Raw genomic sequence first — 21,254 nt, forward strand, 5'->3', positions numbered from 1 at the left:
TGCGAGAGGACACCTCAGAGGGCAGTGAGGCTATATGGGTAGAGATCAGGAATAAGAAGGGTGCAGTCACAATGTTGGGGGTATACTACAGGCCTCCCAACAGCCAGCGGGAGATAGAGGAGCAAATAGGTAGACAGATTTTGGAAAAGAGTAAAAACAACAGGGTTGTGGTGATGGGAGACTCCAACTTCCCCAATATTGACTGGGACTCACTTTGTGCCAGGGGCTTAGACGGGGCGGAGTTTGTAAGGAGCATCCAGGAGGGCTTCTTAAAACAATATGTAGACAGTCCAACTAGGGAAGGGGCGGTACTGGACCTGGTATTGGGGAATGAGCCCGGCCAGGTGGTAGATGTTTCAGTAGGGGAGCATTTCGGTAACAGTGACCACAATTCAGTAAGTTTTAAAGTACTGGTGGACAAGGATAAGAGTGGTCCTAGGATGAAGGTGCTAAATTGGGGCAAGGCTAATTATAACAATATTAGGCGGGAACTGAAGAACATAGATTGGGGGCGGATGTTTGAGGGCAAATCAACATCTGACATGTGGGAGGCTTTCAAGTGGCAGTTGAAAGGAATACAGGACCGGCATGTTCCTGTGAGGAAGAAGGATAAATACGGCAATTTTCGGGAACCTTGGATGACGAGTGATATTGTAGGCCTCGTCAAAAAGAAAAAGGAGGCATTTGTCAGGGCTAAAAGGCTGGGAACAGACGAAGCCTGCGTGGAATATAAGGAAAGTAGGAAGGAACTTAAGCAAGGAGTCAGGAGGGCTAGAAGGGGTCACGAAAAGTCATTGGCAAATAGGGTTAAGGAAAATCCCAAGGCTTTTTACACGTACATAAAAAGCAAGAGGGTAGTCAGGGAAAGGGTTGGCCCACTGAAGGATAGGCAAGGGAATCTATGTGTGGAGCCAGAGGAAATGGGCGAGGTACTAAATGAATACTTTGCATCAGTATTCACCAAAGAGAAGGAATTGGTAGATGTTGAGTCTGGAGAAGGGGGTGTAGATAGCCTGGGTCACATTGTGATCCAAAAAGACGAGGTGTTCGGTGTCTTAAAAAATATTAAGGTAGATAAGTCCCCAGGGCCTGATGGGATCTACCCCAGAATACTGAAGGAGGCTGGAGAGGAAATTGCTGAGGCCTTGACAGAAATCTTTGGATCCTCGCTGTCTTCAGGGGATGTCCCGGAGGACTGGAGAATAGCCAATGTTGTTCCTCTGTTTAAGAAGGGTAGCAAGGATAATCCCGGGAACTACAGGCCGGTGAGCCTTACTTCAGTGGTAGGGAAATTACTGGAGAGAATTCTTCGAGACAGGATCTACTCCCATTTGGAAGCAAATGGACGTATTAGTGAGAGGCAGCATGGTTTTGTGAAGGGGAGGTCGTGTCTCACTAACTTGATTGAGTTTTTCGAGGAGGTGACTAAAATGATTGATGCAGGTAGGGCAGTGGATGTTGTCTATATGGACTTCAGTAAGGCCTTTGACAAGGTCCCTCATGGTAGACCAGTACAAAAGGTGAAGTCACACGGGATCAGGGGTGAGCTGGCAAGGTGGATACAGAACTGACTAGGCCATAGAAGGCAGAGAGTAGCAAGGGAAGGATGCTTTTCTCATTGGAGGGCTGTGACCAGTGGTGTTCCACAGGGATCAGTGCTGGGACCTTTGCTCTTTGTAGTATATATAAATGATTTGGAGGAAAATGTAACTGGTCTGATTAGTAAGTTTGCAGACGACACAAAGGTTGGTGGAATTGCGGATAGCGATGAGGACTGTCGGAGGATACAGCAGGATTTAGATTGTTTGGAGACTTGGGTGGAGAGATGGCAGATGGAGTTTAATCCGGAAAAATGTGAGGTAATGCATTTTGGAAGGTCTAATGCAGGTAGGGAATATACAGTGAATGGTAGAACCCTCAAGAGTATTGAAAGTCAAAGAGATCTAGGAGTACAGGTCCACAGGTCATTGAAAGGGGCAACACGGGTGGAGAAGGTAGTCAAGAAGGCATACGGCATGCTTGCCTTCATTGGCCGGGGCACTGAGTATAAGAATTGGCAAGTCATGTTGCAGCTGTATAGAACCTTAGTTAGGCCACACTTGGAGTATAGTGTTCAATTCTGGTCGCCACACTACCAGAAGGATGTGGAGGCTTTAGAGAGGGTGCAGAAGAGATTTACCAGAATGTTGCCTGGTATGGAGGGCATTAGCTATGAGGAGCGGTTGAATAAACTCGGTTTGTTCTCACTGGAACGAAGGAGGTTGAGGGGAGACCTGATAGAGGTATACAAAATTATGAGGGGCATAGACAGAATGGATAGTCAGAGGCTTTTCCCCAGGGTAGAGGGGTCAATTACTAGGGGGCATAGGTTTAAGGTGAGAGGGGCAAGGTTTAGAGTAGATGTACGAGGCAAGTTTTTTACGCAGAGGGTAGTGGGTGCCTGGAACTCGCTACCGGAGGAGGTGGTGGAAGCAGGGACGATAGTGACATTTAAGGGGCATCTTGACAAATACATGAATAGGATGGGAATAGAAGGATACGGACCCAGGAAGTGTAGAAGATTGTAGTTTAGTCGGGCAGCATGGTCGGCACGGGATTGGAGGGCCGAAGGGCCTGTTCCTGTGCTGTACATTTCTTTGTTCTTTGTTGTTCTTTGTGCTGCCCTTAATCATTTAGTAAGTGTCTTGAATGTCAAACTTCATCTACTTTAAACAAAACATTATTGGTTCCTAACCGCATCTCCCCCTCCATCACATGGTCTGGCCAAAGATCACACCATGTGTACGTGCTGTTTGAGAGCACCGTCTACAACCCCTTCCATCACTTTGCTGATGATCAAGACGAGACTGATGGGGCAGTAATTGGCTGGGTAGGATTTGTTCTGATTTTTATGGACAGGACATACATGGGCAATTTTGTACATTGACGGGTAAATGCAAGTGTTCCAGCTGTACTGGAACAATTTAGCTAAGTGCATGGCTAGTTCAGGAGCACAAGGCTTCACGACTACTACTGCCAGAATGTTGTCAGGGCACATAACCTTTCCACTGTCCAGCACCTTCAGCTGTTCCTTGGCACCATATGGAGTGAATCAAACTGGCTGAATATTGGCCGTGATGCTGGGGACCTGAGGAGGAGGCCGAGATGGATCATCCATTCGGCACTTCTTGAAGATGATTGCAAATGCTCCAGCCTTGTTTTTTGCACTGGGATGCAGGACTAGAACATATTGCTTTTGTTTCAGAGAACATATCCTTGCATATGAACGCATGCTGCTTCTAGCAATCATAAATTAGCCACATTATGAATTCAACTGATTATATTAAATTGATTGTTAGTATAGCTATTGGCTCACTCAGTGTTGTTTAGCAAATGCTCTCCAACATGTCTTTTGGAATTACCCGGTAGCTTGGGGAGCCTATAATTCCCTGTTCTTTTTTCCATGGTAATGCCTTGGCCAATCAGAGTTCACTTGGCAAGCAACCTGTACCCTTTTTTCCTGTAGTATATATTGTCGTGATTATTTGAACTTTGGCATTCTTGCATTTGTCCTGATGAGTAAAGGATGAGAAACTTCTGTAATGTGTCTATCTTCTCATCAACACTGATGTCTTTGCATTCTTCTCTTTGTCCTATGAGTGCAAGATGAAAGCATTCGTATCATTTTCTCTTTTCAGCAATGCGCAAGTTCTATACTACCAGGAGGCTGAATTTAGATTCTACCAGTTGGCGTGGTGGGATTTGAACGAATGACCCTAAATCATTAGCCTGGATCTTTGAATTACTGATCCAGTGGCATTACCACATTGCCACTGCCTTTCCAGTTTGGCTCAAGCAGAAACTAATACCTCCCTGCAAGTACAACCACAAACATATTTGACACGAATGCGTATAAAATTGCAGCTTCTTCAAAAAGAAAACATGATACTCTCCAGATTACTGGAGACCAGGTGTAGCAGCATGACTCTCAATGGCCCTCAGTTAATGCTGCATCCTAATTCTGCAAGTGCATTTGAATCTTGCCCTGCAGTGTAAACTCTGGGGCAGAACATCTTTGTTCCAATTAATTTTACAGAATCATATGAAATGGACGATAAAGTAAGACTAAAATATCCAACATTGATATTATTTACACTTCTTAATCAGGGAATGAGTATAGCTTATGTCCTAAATCTTCAAGCTCAGTAGTTGATCAGTACGGTGGCCAGTTTTAGCACCACAGTGAACCAAAGTAAGACCCTTACAGTAAATGACAGAGGAGATTCATATGAACACAGATATAAAAGCACAACAGATGCTCCACACTATGGTAGCAGCAAAATCTACTGAAAAACAACATTGCATGTCAAGCTACATTCCTTGAGAGCAAGTGTCAATCACTACAGAGGTCAGAACAGTCTAATCATTACCAGGGCTAAAGGTAAGCATTGATTTTGTAGTCCGTTTCAATGTCGGACTCTCTGCTAGATGTAATTGATGAGTAAACTTAATGCCTTGTATTAGACACTGGAAAATCAATGTCAGCAAACACAGTGGAATATTTATTCCAATTGGTAGTGTTTGTGTCTGAACACTTCACGGACATGCGTTTAATCCTTTTGCACGCTTCCAACTGACACAAGAAAGAAAACTGGCATTGGACATCCCTTCAACAGCAGGGAATAGGGTCAAGTTAGTTTGGATCAGGGAGGGAGTAAGGGGATTGGGAGGGAGTCAGGATGAAGAGTGGGTCGAGGGGTGGGTTGGTTTGTGAGCGCTGGTCAGGTCAGGTGGTGGTAGGAGTCGGCGGTTTAAGGAGGGCGAGTTGGAGAGTTGGGGGGGGGGGGAGTGAGTCAAGGAGGGACTGGGGAGAGAGGGCAGCACGGTGACGCAGTGGGTTAGCACTGCGGCCTCATGGCACCGAGGTCCCAGGTTCTATCTCGGCTCTGGGTCACTGTCCGTGTGGAATTTGCACATTCTCCCCGTGTTTGTGTGGGTTTCGCCCCCACAACCCAAAAATGTGCATGCTAGGTGGATTGCCCCTTAATTGGAAAAAATGAATTGGGTACTCTAAATTTTAAAAAAAAGGAGGGACTGGGGAGATTGTTACTTGTATAACTATCAAGAGTTAGGTTAGGAATTTTCTATCTAACATTTCCTGTGTATCTATCCAGGTAAATAAGTCGTATTTGTCTGAATTCCCACTTTAGTTCAGAGTTGGAGACTTTTTTGGAGTGTCCCGGGGGCAGGGGAATTATCCATTCGAAGTTCAAAATGCCTTGGCAATTCCCACAAAATCATTGCATCTTGGGGCTATGTCCAGTCTCTGATTTTCTGGTGATGGAAAGATATGGGCCATAACCTTATTTGCTGAAAAGCCAATTCTGAACTTTACTGCTTTGTGAAAAAACTCTAAGAAGTCTGACAACACCAGGTTAAAGTCCAACAGGTTTGTTTCAAATCACTAGCTTTCGGAGCACTGCCCTTTCCTCAGGTGAATGAAGAGGTCTGTTCCAGAAACATATATATCGACAAAGTCAAAGATGCAGGACAATGCTTTGAATGCGAGCATTTGCAGGTAATTAAGTCTTTACAGATCCAGAGATAGGGGTAACCCCAGGTTAAAGAGGTGTGAATTGTCTCAAGCCAGGACAGTTGGTAGAGTTTCACAAGCCCAGGCCAGATGGTGGGGGATGAATGTAATGCAACATGAATCCAAGGTCCCGGTTGAGGCTGTACTCATCTGTGCGGAACTTGGCTATAAGTTTCTGCTCGGCGATTTTGTGTTGTCGGGGGTCCTGAAGGCCGCCTTGGAGAACTCTTACCCAGAGATCAGAGGCTGAATGCCCTTGACTGCTGAACTGTTCCCTGACTGGAAGGGAACATTCCTGCCTGGCGATTGTCATGCGATATCCGTTCATCCATTGTCGCAGCGTCTGCATGGTCTCGCCAATGTACCACACTTCGGGACATCCTTTCCTGCAGCGTATGAGGTAGACAACATTAGCCGAGTCGCACGAGTATGTACCGCGTACCTGGTGGGTGGTGTTCTCACGTGTAATGGCTTAAGTTGTCCATGTTTGCGGATGACGGAATGCTGGCGGAAGGCAGATTACTTGCAGGTGGGTCTAAGAAGTGCTAGTACGCAACCACTCGTGGTACCATGATGTGTTGGGTGTTCTGGATCACAAACAGGTCACCAACACTTGAAGTGGTGCAACTTAAATTTATTACAAGGTTAACTATTTAAACATACTTGAACTGTGGGTAAATACGATACCAGCTTTAACTATAGACCTTCGCCTAGTCCTAACCAGTTGATGCACTCAGCACATGGTGAATGTCTGTGTTGCAGGCTGCGAGCTCTGTGCTCCTTGCTGGCTGCTACTCCCAAGAGCGGGAACTCTGATGTCCCCTGTCTTTATAGTGCATGTGCTCTCTGTAGTGATTGGCTGCGGTGTTGTGTATGTTGATTGGTCCCACTGTGTGTCCATCAGTGTGTATCAGCACCATGATATACTGGTGTATATTATGACACTGGTGTTGCAAGACATCTTACTGTGCTCACCCCAGTCCAATGCAGGCATCTCCACATTATGAAAACACTGGGGGAGGTATTTTTATTATCAATGTTAAAGGAAAATCATGAAAACAGGAACCCTACTAGTTCTGTACATCTGCTACTTGCAATTCTCCAGCAGAATTCCTTGTGATCAAAATCTGTGAATCAAGCTTTCAATATTTATCATCGCAACAGGCACTATGGCTGTTGGCAAAATGTATCTTAAGGTGGGAGGAAACATCTCAAAGGCAACCCATTGAAGATCAAATAAAATTGCAGCACTTGTCAAAGAAGAAAGAGAAGCTATGTGAAATCATCTGTGTTAAAATGCTTTATGGTAATTTCTCAATGAAATACAAGGATACCAAGCAGAAATTATTCTTGCGTTTTCAACATCACTGAATGCCAAAATAAGCACACATTTGTCTTTGGTGAGAAAGTGGATGATAATGGTGATGCCACAAAGCCGTTAGAAATCCACAATCACTTAAAGGTCCATTAGAAACCACCATCGATTTGCTCAAGGTTGCAACACATATTTGAGGGCTGAATTGAGGGAAAGCTCGGTCAGCCCTTCTTCCAGTGGGTACTGTAATTAAGCATTTGGACTCTCATTACTGTTGGTATCATCCACTGTTGTGCAAGATCCACTTCCTGTCTGACAGATTGCTATATTTCCAATATCCTCAACAAGTACATCAACAACACCAACAACTTGCATCTATACGTGGTAAGACATCCCAACGTGCTCTTGATTCGATTAAAACAAAAACTCCACTGGGTGAAAAAGTATAGAGAAATGGTCATATGAAATTTGAGTTCACCTAACATTTTAGCAGTAAAAAGCTTCAGCTATGGAAGGAACCAGGGACTCTTCTTTCCCTTTGCCTATTAAACCCATTGGGTTTTATCTAGTTAACAAATGTAGATACTTGATGTTGGAACTGGGTTCCATAAATTGCCCATGAGGTACCTTTGAGGTTCATTTGGGAAATGCCTTAAAATGGGTCTAAAATAGAGTTTCAAGTAATTCAATGATAGTTACTGTCCTTTTTTGTTATGCAGTGATACACCAGCTAATCGATAGGACATTTACCACAGTTTCTTAAATAACTCTGTCCATTAATAATTACTACTCAGACCCGTGTCTGCGTGGGTTTTTGTCCGGGTGCTCCGGTTTCCTCCCACAGTTCAAAGATGTGTGGGTTAGGTGGATTGGCCATGCTAAATTGCCCCTCAGTGTCAAAAGCGTTAGGTGGGGTTACTGGATTACAGGGATAGGGTGGAGGCGTGGGCTTAAGTAGGGTGCTCTTTCCAGGGGCCGGTATAGACTCGGTGGGCCGAATGGTCTTCTTCTGCACTGTAAATTCTATGATTCATCTACTGGATAACTCTATTTACTTTCATCGGTTAAAGCATTTGTGTATCCAACTTTAAATTGAAATTAGTAACCAATAATGCTTAGTGCATGTTTTCTGATCTGACATCTTCACTGGTGATTTCACAAGGAGTTAATTCACTCATTTAGCAGTTCAAGAACACAGGTTTGTAAATTTAATGAATTTTGATCCAACCTGGGTAAAATGCTTAGTCAGGCAAGTCAGCCACTTGTCCTATGACCTTCTCTGGAAGTATAAAACTCCAGACTGTTCCATAGTGAGAAGTTAAACAAGCACGTTGAGCATTTTATCTGATTATTTAACATTTATTTTTTCAGGGTACCAAAACCTGAATCACAGAATCTCTGAAGTGCGGAAGGAGGCCATTCGGCCAATCATGTGCACACCGACCGTCTGAAAGAGCACCCTATCTAGGCCCACCCTATCCCCGTAATTCAGTAACCCCAGCTAACCTTTTGAATGAAATGAAATGAAATGAAAATCGCTTATTGTCACAAGTAGGCTTCAAATGAAGTTACCGTGAAAAGCCCCTAGTCGTCACATTCCGGCGCCTGTTTGGGAGGCTGGTACGGGAATTGAACGGTGCTGCTGGCCTGCCTTGGTCTGCTTTCCAAGCCAGCGATTTAGCCCTGTGCTAAACAACCTTTTGGACAGTAAGGGACAATTAGCATGACCAATCCACCTAACCTGCACTTCTTTGGACTGTGGGAGGAAATCGGAGCACCCGGAGGAAACCCACACGGACAGGGGGAGAACGTACAATTTCCACAGAGACAGTCATCCGAGACTGGAATTGAACCCAGGTCCCTGGGGCTGTGAGGCAGCAGTGCTAACCACTGTGCCACCGTGCGCTCAAAGAGCTCATCCAGGATTTGACCCCAGGACCTCTGACAAGCTCTCTGATTACAACACCCAAAGTGTGATTCCTACCCCAAGGCCAAAGAGCCCACGCTTAACCCAGTTTCTTTTTTAAATATAGACCACCCAATTTTTCAATTAAGGGGCAATTTAGCATGGCCAATTCACCTATCCTGTACATCTTTTTGGGCTGTGGGGCTTGTCGTGTTATTCACCCTGGGGTAACATGGACTGCAAATGGATGCAGTTGTACTGTAAAGTAGACACCAAACTTAGACGTTAGTTCAATACGTTTTATTGAACTTCTGGAGCAGTGCACAAAGCTTGCGGTGGGTTGACACTCTACTAATCTAAGTGTGCTAACTATAACTAACTAGACCAGACTAGCTCTGAGCCATGTGTAGAATGTGCTAATTGATATCTACACCCTGGGCGAGATTCTCCAACCCCCCGCCGGGTCGGAGAATCGCCGGGGGCTGCCGTGAATCCTGCCCCCGCCGGTTGCCGAATTCTCCGGCACCAGAGATTCGGCGGGGGCGGGAATCGCGCCGCGCCGGTTGGCGGGCCCCCCCCCCCGCGATTCTCTGGCTCAAATGGGCCGATGTCCTGCCGGCGTGGATTAAACCACCTCTCTTACCGGTGGGACAAGGCAGCGCGGGCGGGCTCCAGGGTCCTGGGGGGGGCGCGGGGGAATCTGGCCCCGGGGGGTGCCCCCGCGGTGGCCTGGCCCGCAACCGGGGCCCACTGATCTGCGGGCGGGCCTGTGCCGTGGGGGCACACTTTTCCTTCCGCCTTCACCACGGTCTCCACCATGGCGGAGGCGAAAGAGACTCCCTCCAATGCGCATGCGCGGGGATGCCGTGAGCGTCCGCTAACGCTCCCGCGCATGCGCCGCCCGGCAATGTCATTTCCGCGCCAGCTGGCGGGGCACTTCCGCCAGCTGGCGGGGCGGAAATCAGTCCGGCGCGGGCCTAGGCCCTCAAGGTTTGGGCTGGGCCGCCCCAAGATGCAGAGGATTCCGCACCTTTGGGGCGGAGCGATGTCCGACTGATTTGCGCCGTTTTTGGCGCCGGTCGGCGGACATCGCGCCGATACCGGAGAATTTCGCCCCATGACTGTCACTACAGTTGTCACCAGTGGAAAGAGGTAGAGTGCTGATGCCTCGTGTGTTTTATAGTGGGAAACCCCCACTCGAGTGTTCTGCATGGTGATTGGTTGTGTTCTGTCCTGTGTGTTGATTGGCTGTACTGGGTGTCTGTCACTGCCTGTCTGTATCTCATTATGTGCATGAGTGCATATCATGCCACCCCCCCCTTTTTTATGAAAAGATTTGTTGGTTGCTTAGAGCATATGTGACTGTATGTACATGTATAACTATTTACATTAAATGACGAGTGAGTGAATATGTACATGAAAGGTGTCTAGCGTGCAGATACAGAACAATATGTACAAGATAAATGTCTTCAAGTCCAATCTTTGGGGCTGCCGTCGGATCCTTGTCGACCGCCTGAGAGGTGGAGGTGGGGATGACGGCGCCTTGACAGGCGGGATTGCTGCCAGATTGGTGGTGCAGACCTGCACAAGGCTGCATAATGTCCAGGCTTCCCACAATTTAAACATCGCCTGCCGTTTGCAGGGCATTGCCGCTTTAAGTGGGCGGTGCCGCAGTTTGGGCACGTCATGACGTTGACATTGTTATGCTCCGTGCGTCGTCGCTCATGCACAGTGCGGTCAGCCGACGTTCGCACTTGCGCAGTTTGGTCTTCGGCCGCTTTGTTCTCCCGTTCGTGGTGCGCATGCGTGGGACCGCGGGAAAAGCGCGCGAAATGGCCGCCTTCATCGATACTGAGGCACCACATCCGGGCGATGGCCTGTACACTCTCTGCCTCGTGGGAGGCAAGTTTTTCCAGTTCTGCTGATTTGAAACGGGAGTATCGATTTCTCGCCTGTTCATGCACTTTACACGTCTCGATTGCGGCTGGCAGGGTCATGTTTTGAATTTTGAGGAGCTGCTCCCGCAAAGAGTCGGAGTGGACCCCAAACCCGATCTGATCCCTGATGATGGAATCAGCAGTGTCACCATAATTGCAGGACTGCGCTAATATACGAGATGAGTTATAAAGGATTGGAAAGGTTCTTCCTTACTCTGAAGGCGTTGCTGGAAGACATAGCGCTCAAAGCTCTCGTTCGTTTCGACTTCACAGTGACTGTCGAATTTAGCTAAATCGGTCTTGAATTTGGTCTTCTCCTCGCTGTCGGCAAAAGTGAGCGAGTTGAAAATTTGGATGGCTTGGTCCCCCGCAGTTGATAGGAGCAGTGCGATTTTTCTGGCATCGGACACATCCTCGAGGCCCGAGGCCTCAATGTAGAGAAGGAACCTCTGCTTGAAGACCCGCCAGTTGGCGCCGAGATTGCCGGAGATCCGTAGCTGTGGAGGGGCCTGGATCTTCTCCAAGCCGCTGGAATGCACTCGCTGGTCGTCACTGAATCACTCGAGGTAAACCACTTAGAAAAAGTAGACTACTGGTACCATGTCGTGTTATTCATCCTGGGATAACACAGACTGCAACTGGATGCAGTTGTACTGTAAAGTAGACCCCAAACTTAGATGTTTGTTCAATACGTTTTATTGAACTTCTGGAGCAGTGCACAAAGCTTGCTGTGGGTTGACACTCTACTAATCTAAGTGTGCTAACTATAACTAACTAGACCAGACTAGCTCTGAGCCACGTGTAGAAGTTGCTAACTGATATATACACCCTGACTGTCACTACAGTTGTCACCAGTGGAAAGAGGCAGAGTGCTGATGCCTCGTGTGTTTTATAGTGGGAAACCCCCCTCTAGTGGTCTGCCTGGTGATTGTTTGTGTTCTGTCCTGTGTGTTGATTGGCTGTACTGGGTGTCTATCACTGCCTGTCTGTATCTCATTATGTGCATGAGTGCATATCCTGACAGGGGTGAGATCCACGCAAATACGGGGAGAATGTGCAAACTCCACACGGACAGTGACCCGGGGCCGGGATCAAACTCGCTTCACCCAATTGACACAAAATGTTCCTTAACTTAAAGCGGTGATGAAACCTTTCACTGAAGTCACTTTTGGACTCCCAGACTATGGAACGTTTCTGCATTGGGAGTTGAAGCAAGACTGCATGGAACTTATTCCACTTATTCCCCACTGAGGATCTTCAACAGTTATCAGTTACAGGAGACCTGTGCCTGGTGCAGCTGGGTTGGAACCCAAACCCCAACAGTGATGAGGCTTTGTTCTGCACATTGTAGCACCAAATTTGCAAAAGGTAGACACTCCCCCAAACAACTTTGTTTCCAGTTGCCCTGAGAAACAGGCAAGCTGTAAAAGCGTGTTAAGTCAGGAGGAAAATATTATGCCAACACTAAATTACTGTCTAAGAACATGAAATAGTTCTTTTATGAAATTATTTCAAGGAAATGTTACGAGAGGCTTGTGATGGTGTGATAGGTTTTCTGTGGAAACGTATTAGCTTTCATAAAAAAGCTTAATTCTGAATAGAACAGAATATTTGTGGTGGATGGAAGGATAATAGAATTTTCATTTTCTGCAGTCATTTTATATTCTGGCCACATTCCTTTTTAAATATACTTCAATTTTCCCCCTTTCTGCCTTATTTAACTCAGGATTTCAACATCCTTTTTCAATTTACCTTTGCTTCCTCAACCATGCAAGCAGCCTGTTTCAGGATCATTCACTATAATACTAAATGCATTACTTTCTGTACTCATCTCCCCAGAAAAAGAGGTTTTAAAATATAAATCAACAGCTTCACAAAACGTTCTGAACACACTTGAGCGGTTGACTGTAATTTTCAATGTTCCACTTTAATAATCTGATACCTGTATCTTCTAAAGCAAGGAAGCTATGATAACTCCTGATAAATAAGTGAGTGGTGAGGCCTCAGCTGAAGTGGTGTGTCCAATTCTGGGCACCACACATTAGGAAAATGTCTAGACTTTGGACAGTATTCCAAAAAGCATGATTAAAATAATGGCAAGACAGAGGGACCGGGGGGGGGGGGGGGATTTAATAGAGATGTTAAAAAACTGAAATATTTGAATAATTTCCCTCCATCATGAAGGCAAAAGTGGGGGTTTGTTCCGGATCTAGACGGGGCTCTTTGGGGCTTGTCCATTCTCCCAAAGTAAGCTGCTTGAGACTGCACTTCATGAGAACTATTACTCTTTATTTACAGCTGCTATATATGTATTGGGATCTCTGCAGGAGGCTGGAATATCTCCTCCCTCCAGATCTCAATTGCTCAATCATGTGATGTGACATCATCATTATGCTCTTCTGATGTTAACCCTTTACTCTACAGAAATATACATTGATGATAGAATAATGTTCAGTACCATTCATGGCTCCTCAGATACTGAAGCAGTCTATGTCCATATGCAAGAAGACCTGGACAAGGTTCAGACTTAGACTGATAAGTGGTAATGAACATTTGTGCCTTCCAGGTGCAAGGCAATGACCAACAATAGAAATTCTAACCATTTCCCCATGACATTCAATGGCATTACGATTGGTAAATCCCCCACCATCAACATCCTGCGAGTTACCATTGACCAAAACCTGAACTGGACCAGCCATATAATTCCTGTGGCAACAAGAGCAGGTCAGAGGTTGGGCATTGAGTGACGAGTAAATCACCTCAGGGGTGTGATGGAATATTCTCCACTTGCCTGAATGAATGCTGTTCCAACAACATTCAAGACGCTCAACACTATTCAGGACAAGGACGCCCGCTTGATTGGCCCCGCATCCATTACTCCTTCACTGCTGATGGACAGTTGCAGCCAATGTGTACCAGACATATGTGATGAAATACATGGGACTGGATTCTCCAATTCTGGGGCGATGTCCCCACACCAGCGTGGGAACTGTGGTGTTTTACGCCAGGAAAAGCGGTGCAAAACGGCCCCCGATTCCCCGTATCGCTGGGGGCTAGCAGGACGGCAGCGTAGAGCACCCGGCTGTAGCTGCTGATATGCCCCGGAGAACTGCCGGGTCCGTGGCCGCGCATGGTGGCGGCCTGCAGCGGCCACCCCATGCTTCATGGCGGAAACCGCTCAGGAACCCGGCCCGCGAAATAGTCTCCCCTTCAGCCGGCTCGCATCCCCCGGACCCCCCCCCCCCCCCCCCCCCCCCCCACCAAGGGTGGCCCCAGCACCGGATATTGCCCACGGATCGGCCATCCCCCGACTGTGGCGAAGCTGGACTGCATTGCTAGAAAGGATTGCAGAAGAAGATTCAATAATAAATTTCAAAGAGACATCAAGGGCTGGATTCTCTGCTTCGAGACGCCGGAAGCAAGAATCGGGATCGGCGGAGAATCACATTTAATGGAAAAAAATCCGTTTTGCACCCGCCGCCAATTCCGAAGCAATGCAGCCGATATCAAAGTTTGCGTCCCGCTTGGCAGGCCCATGCAAAACCGTCATTTGCATGCATTTCGATATAATTTGCGGCTTGGACATTTCACGCTCCACCACAGCCACCCACCCCACCCCGCACGACGCTCCGCCCCTCTTAGGCGGAAGTCGCGCAGGCCGAATTAGTGCAAGTGTTTACAAGCAGAGAGTGGGTTGTGGAGGGGGAGCAGGAGGCTAAAAAAACTCTGAAAAAGCCGCTAAAACTCACGGGTTTGCTGTGGAGTGGCTGCCCAGGCCAGGGGCAGTAGCTGCAAAATAATTGGTGCCAAGTCCGTGGTCCCGTGGTGTCCCTTCGTGATCAGGGTGGCCTGCTCAGGCTGCCATTGCTGCAATATGTGATTTAAACGCACCCCTATTACTTACAGGCTCCAGGCTGATCACACTGCTGGCTGCCCATTGTGTCCTTTGAATGCTCAGAGAGCCTCTGGTCATCTGGGACCCCACCCAGGTCATGCCTCTGCACACCCTCATATGTCAGCTGTATCATCAAGGGGATGGGTGTGGCCAAGTTCAATCAGGGCCTACAGACGTGTTGGCATTCCGAAGTGCTGCCCTATTGCAGAGGAAGCAGGCGATTAGCAGAGCTCACTCCAACCAAAGCACGCCCGCACCTTGGCCTTCGAACCTTCCCTGATTCTTTGTCCCTCTCAGGGCGAAGGCCTCACCAGTGCCCCCCCACCCCTCAGGAACATTAGCTGTCTCCTCTAGCTGAGACTGGCAGAAGGAGGCCATTCAGCCAATCGAGACCGCACCGACCCTCCAAAAGAGAAGCCCACACAGGCCCATTCCCCCACCCAATCCCTGCAACCACCCATAACTTGCATATCCCTGGACACTCAGGGGAGATTTAGCATGGCCAATCCACCTTACATGCACATCTTTGGACTGCGGGAGGAAACCGGAATACCTGGAGGAAACCCACGCAGGCACGGGGAGAACATGTAAACTCCACACAGTCACACAAGACTGGAATTGCATCTGGTCTCTTGTGCTGTGAGGCATCAGTGTTAATCACTGTGCTTCGATGGGAAATCCTATTGACCAGCGGAAGGAGGATAGAATCCCATCACCAGTGAATGATACGTGGTCGAGAAACACACAGACGAGGAATTGGAGAATCCCACACAGTATATGTGGCGAGAGAAACAGTTAGGGGTGAATAGACTGGCAAGATTCTCCGGCCAACCAGCCGGGATTTCCTGGGCAGCGCGCCCATGCCGACAGCGGAATTCTGCGTTCCCGCCACCTTCCAATGGGATTTCTCATCCACCCGACCCCGCCGGGAAACCTACGGGCGTGGGTGCACTGCCAGCGGAATGGAGAATCCTGATCTATGTTCGCCCACTGGAGGAGAATTCCAACCAATTGACAACCCCCCTGGGTGCGCAAATTGGGACGCAATTCCTCATCCTTGCCATGCAAATTTATGCATGGCGAGGAATACAGGGGATTCCTGAGGCATGCTACTAACCGGCGCCATTTTGATCGGTCGGCCCGATAGCATGGTCACGTGGCTTGCCAACCTCCCCCCCTCGCACCCCAAAGCAGTCCCCCCACCCCTGGATTTCCTGGATGCCCCACTACTTCTCCTGCCCCCCACCCCTCCCACCACACCAGGGACTTCCTGATGAGGGAGACCCCTCTGATAGGGAGACTCCCCCAGGGACACATGCAATAGTGAGACTTGCATAGGGATCCCTGTAATAGAGAGCCCCCCCCCCAAGGGACACCTGTAATAGAGAGACTCTTCCAGGGACACCTGCAATAAGGAGACTCCCCCTAGGGACACCTGCAATTGGGAGACCACCCCCGGGACCCTCTAACTAAAGAGATCCCCAACAGTGACCCTAACCATTAAAACCCCCCAAAGGCACCACCTGACTAAAGGAGCCCCCACACAGAACACCCCAGAAAAGAGCTAAAGAGCAGTCCAGGCAGGGGCAGTGAAAATAATTACAACTGTGACACTTACCTGGAAGCTCCACATGTCCTTTCCTCGAAGAAGAACTGCTGTTTCAGTCCCGCAGGTCCATCAGCTACAAGCCATTCATAACTTTCTAGTAGTGGGCCGTGATTGACAGCTTCCACAAACCACCTGCAGCCTTGATTCATTCATCTCCCTTCATGGATCAGTGGCTCTTAATGGTGAAATCCCAATGTTTACAAACATGACCACATCAAAGAGAGCTAAGTGCCGTAAAGAGTAAGAGGAGTTACTCCCTTGACCTACCGCAAGGTCCACCACACCAGGACCATGCTGGTAGAGACCACAAGTGACCCATGCCCACATTATTCCCGGCCCCGGGGACAGGAGAATGACAGAGCGCCGAGCTTAGGGTGCCAGACCCACTAAATGGATGCAATTGGGTCATTAAGACTCATGTGCATTAATTTACACCCTCCCGTTGGTGCTTGGCCATGTATCTCGATCCCGGCACCGGCGCGGGGTGGGTGGGGGAGGTGGGGGGGGGGTCGGAACATCAGGTTGACACCAGGCATCAATCCTGATTTTCCCCCGATACCTGATTCACTGTCCCTTCGGGAAACAAGATCCGAGCGACGCAGGACGGAGAATCCAACCCTTAATGATGAAAGGGCATCAACCTGAAACATTGGGCCTAATTTCAACACCATGCAAATGGGTTGGATTTTGGAAGCATTAACATTTCACCCATTAAATCTTCACGAATGCTGCCAGACCTGTTGAGATTTTTCAGAATTTAAAACATTTATTTTGGATTTCCTGTGTGGCGGTATTTAACTTTTGCTAATTGTCAAGAGTTTGGTCATTTTTGACTGTGATGTTAAGATGGAAAGCACAGGAAATTTTACATTTGGGTGCTTTGATGCAGTCGAGGGACACTCTCAATCTAGCTTGAGGAATGCTGTCTGGGTAATACAGGAAAATCCGAGCATGGCTAGAATCATAACAACACCATCCAGGACAGGGCAGCCTGCCTGATTGGCATCCCATCCATCACCTTCAACATCCACTCCTTCCACCACCAAAGCATAGCAGCAACTCACTAAGGATCCTTCAACAGCACCCTCCAAACCCTCAATCTCTACCACATCGAAGGACGAAGGCAGCAGATGCCTGGAAGTACTACCACCTGCACGTGCCCCTCCAAGCCACACACCATCCTGACTTGGAGCTTCATCGCCATTCCTCCACTGTCGCGGGGTCACGATCCTGGACCACCCTCCCTCAGGGACTGCAGTGGTCAAGAAAGCAGCTCACCAACACTTTCTGAAGGACAACTAAGGATGGGCAACATAAATGCTGGCCTAACCATCCCATGAATACATTTTTTTTAAAAACAGCAATTGGGCAGGTTTTTATTGAAAACATGTCTGGATTTCGATGCCACTGCATGGAATTTCAAAAAAATATAAGTTCGAGTAGAGAGAGATTTGTCACCTTTTTGTATTAAGCAAACGGTCAATGTTAGATAAAATGTTTAATGCCTGTCTTTTTTTTTACAATTATAGTTTTGGCATCTTTCCACAGCTTTTTTGCCACTGGGAGGACTACCAGCAGCCTTATAGGGGTCAAAATATTCCAAACATGGTTTATAGTCCTGGTTAGCTCCTTTAATTCACAACCTTCATACCTCATGTAATATAGCACATGAATCTCTAACTCCATCAATCAGGGCCTAATGAGACAGTCTGCATAAGATGCCAAATAATTGCCCTACATCTGCCAGTTGAAAATTTCCATTTTAACTACAATACAAAATAGAATACTGTAAATTATCCAAACTTAAGAGTTGAATAATGACAATTTTTTCTGCCCACAATCCTATACTTAAATCACTTATGAATGAATACAACAACCAGATTTGGGGGATTATTTCATGCCATTTCTTCCCTTGAGTCTCTCAGATTGTGCGCAATCATGAGTAACTCCTGGAAAATGAACATTAAGTTTCATCATTATTTTCTGGTGCTGACAAAGTGCCCGAATGTTAAGTGAGCAGTAAACCTGCATGTTCATAAACTTCTGTTGATGTTAACACACTGCAGCATTTACAAATATTGGTCCCGCATCACCAGTTGAAGCTGAATTCCACTACTGATGGGTGATTGAAGAAGGCCAGTTATTTAACACAACGCAATTCGCACACTGTCTGAGCTAACTGATCTCCCTCACTGGCAAACTGTAGGATGCAGTGTCATACACATTTAAGATATAACTTTCCAGCCGGCATTCCAGTGCAAGTCTCAGCTGGTTAGATCCAATATCAGAGGCGGGATTCTCCCCTACCCGGCGGGGCGGGGGGTTCCAGCGTAATGGAGTGGTGGGAACCACTCCGGCGTCGGGCCGCCCCAAAGGTGTGGAATTCTCAGCACCTTTAGGGGTCAAGCCCTCACCTTGAGCGGCTGGGCCCGCGCCGGAGTGGTTTCTGCTCTGCCTGCTGGCGTGATAGGCCTTTGGCGCCATGCCAGCCGGCGCCAAAAGGTCTTCGCCGGGCGACGCATACGCGGGAGCGTCAGCGGCCGCTCACGGCATCCCCGCACATGCGCAGGGGAGGGGGTCTCTTCCGCTTCTGCCATAGTGAAGACCATGGCGAAGGCGGAAGAAAATGAGTGGCCCCACGGCACAGGCCCCTGCCCGCGGATCGGTGGGCCCCGACCATGGGCCAGGCCACCGTGGATGCCAGATCGCCCTGCGCCCCCCCCCCCAGGACTCCGGAGCCTTCCCGCGCCTCCTTGTCCCGCCGTTCAAAAGGTTTAATCCACGCCGGTGGGCGAGGGTTGACAGCGGCGGGACTTCGGCCCATCGCGGTCCGGAGAATCGCCGGGGATGGGCCCGCCGACCGGCGTGATTCCCGCCGACCGACACGGCGCGATTCCCGCCCCCGCCGAATCTCTGGTGGCGGAGAATTCGGGACACGGCGGGGGCGGGATTCACGCCAGCCCCCGTCGATTCTCCGACCCGGTGGGGGGGTCGCAGAATGGCGCCCCAGAAATCTGAGCTGGCGTTGCCGGTGCGATATTCTTTTCGCATAATGGTTAGAGGGTCATAGACAGTGCGCCCCCAAATGTTCTGATCTCAGCTCTTAGAATATGATGCTTCTGCCAGAAATGCAGGTTTGCGCAGACACTGCTCACTAATCCAACAGTCTGGATAATTTCATAAATTCATAAGATACAGGAGCAGAATTAGGCTAATCGGCCCATCGAGTCTGCTCCGCCATTCTATCATGACTGAAATTTTCCTCATCGGCTACCTACAATGTTACAGACAAAGAGCTGGATAGTGAATCAGCCGGAGCATCTCCTCCCTAGAACACAGGACCTAGGAGCAGGAGTAGGCAATTTAGCCTCCCGAGCCTAACACCCTCAATGTGATCATGGCTGATCCCATCCTGGCCTCCACTCCACCTTCCTGCCCATTGTCCATACCCCTTCATCCCATTACCAATTAAAAATCTGTCCAACTCCTCCTTAAATTTACTCATTGTCCCTGCATCCACCGCGCTCTGAGGTAGCGAATTCCACAGACTCACAACCCTTTGGGATGTTGTTGTTTCTTAGGCACTAGTCTAGTTTTAGTAATTGGCACAAGTCAGCGGTAAAGAGCCTGTTGAGTAGAATCCCATTGTATAATTCCATTGTCAGCTTAGCCACATCTTACATAGATTAACACACAATGATGTGTACACCACAGGCTAATCATTCTTTATATTGATTTATTGTGAATGAACGCCATATAAACTATAAATTACACCATTGTATGAAAGTGAGCTATAACTGTCGTGTTAAGCACAGTCAGATAACATGGGCTGCAACTGGGTGCAGCTTTACCTGAGAGAAATGAAAAATGAAAATCGCTTATTGTCACAAGTAGACTTCAATGAAGTTACTGTGAAAAGCCCCTAGTCGCCACATTCCGGCACCTGTTCGGGGAGGCTGTTACGGGAATTGAACCGTGCTGCTGGCCTGCCTTGGTCTGCTTTCAAAGCCAGCGATTTAGCCCTGTGCTAAACAGCCTCATACTCCACACCTTGAAGTTAGGTCAATATGATTTGTTGAACCTGTCACACAGTTAGCTCAATCCTCTATGAGTTCGACTCTCTGCTAACCTAGTGTGATTAATCTGTCTGACTGAACCAGACTAGCTCTTAGCCACGTGCAGTAGGAGTTATATGATATGTACACCCTGACTCACACTGTAGATGTCCCCAGTGGAAAGAGAGGGAGTGTGAGTGCCTCGTGTCTTTTATAGTGGGTAACCACCCCCAGGTGTTCTGCCTGCTGATTGGTTATGTCCTGTTCTCTGTATTCATTAGCTGCCTGCTTGTATCTCATTATGTGCATGTCTGCATATCATAACATTTCCCCTTTTGAAATGTTTTTCTATGGCCTGTGTGAAAGTACTTACATGTGTAGGCCGAAAAACTGACTTATTTACATACAGTAGCAGATGGGAACATATGTACATGTGAAAACAGGTGTCTAAGGTGCGAAAACAAAACATAGCAAACAAAACAAATGTTTATAACTCCAGTCTCTGGGGCTTGCGTCTGATCCTGGTTGACCGCCGGAGAGGTGGTGGTGGGGACCACGGCGCCTTGATAGGCGGGATTGAAGCCTGACTGGTGGCCTCGTGGTTCGAGGTATCAGGAGGTGGCACAATAACGGATGGAAACAATAAAAAGCGTGGTTGCGGGCGGGAAACTGTGTACAGCGCCCGTCTGTTGCGCCGCACAACAGAGCCATCAACCATACGCACAACATATGATCGAGGAGCAGCCTGTCGAACAACAACAGCTGGAGCTGACCAGCCTCCATCAGATAGCTTGATCCGAACAGCATCCACCAGGGATAGCACAGGCAAATCAGTGGCATGAGCATCGTAGTTCTGCTTTTGCCGGTCCCTGAGCTTCTGCACCTACTGCAGAACCGAGAAGTGATCCAGGTCAGGCAAGTGTATGGCTGGAAGAGTCATCCGCAGGTCCCTGTTCATCAGGAGT

This window comes from Scyliorhinus torazame, chromosome 10, assembly GCF_047496885.1.
Source record: "Scyliorhinus torazame isolate Kashiwa2021f chromosome 10, sScyTor2.1, whole genome shotgun sequence".
Lineage (NCBI taxonomy): Eukaryota > Metazoa > Chordata > Chondrichthyes > Carcharhiniformes > Scyliorhinidae > Scyliorhinus > Scyliorhinus torazame.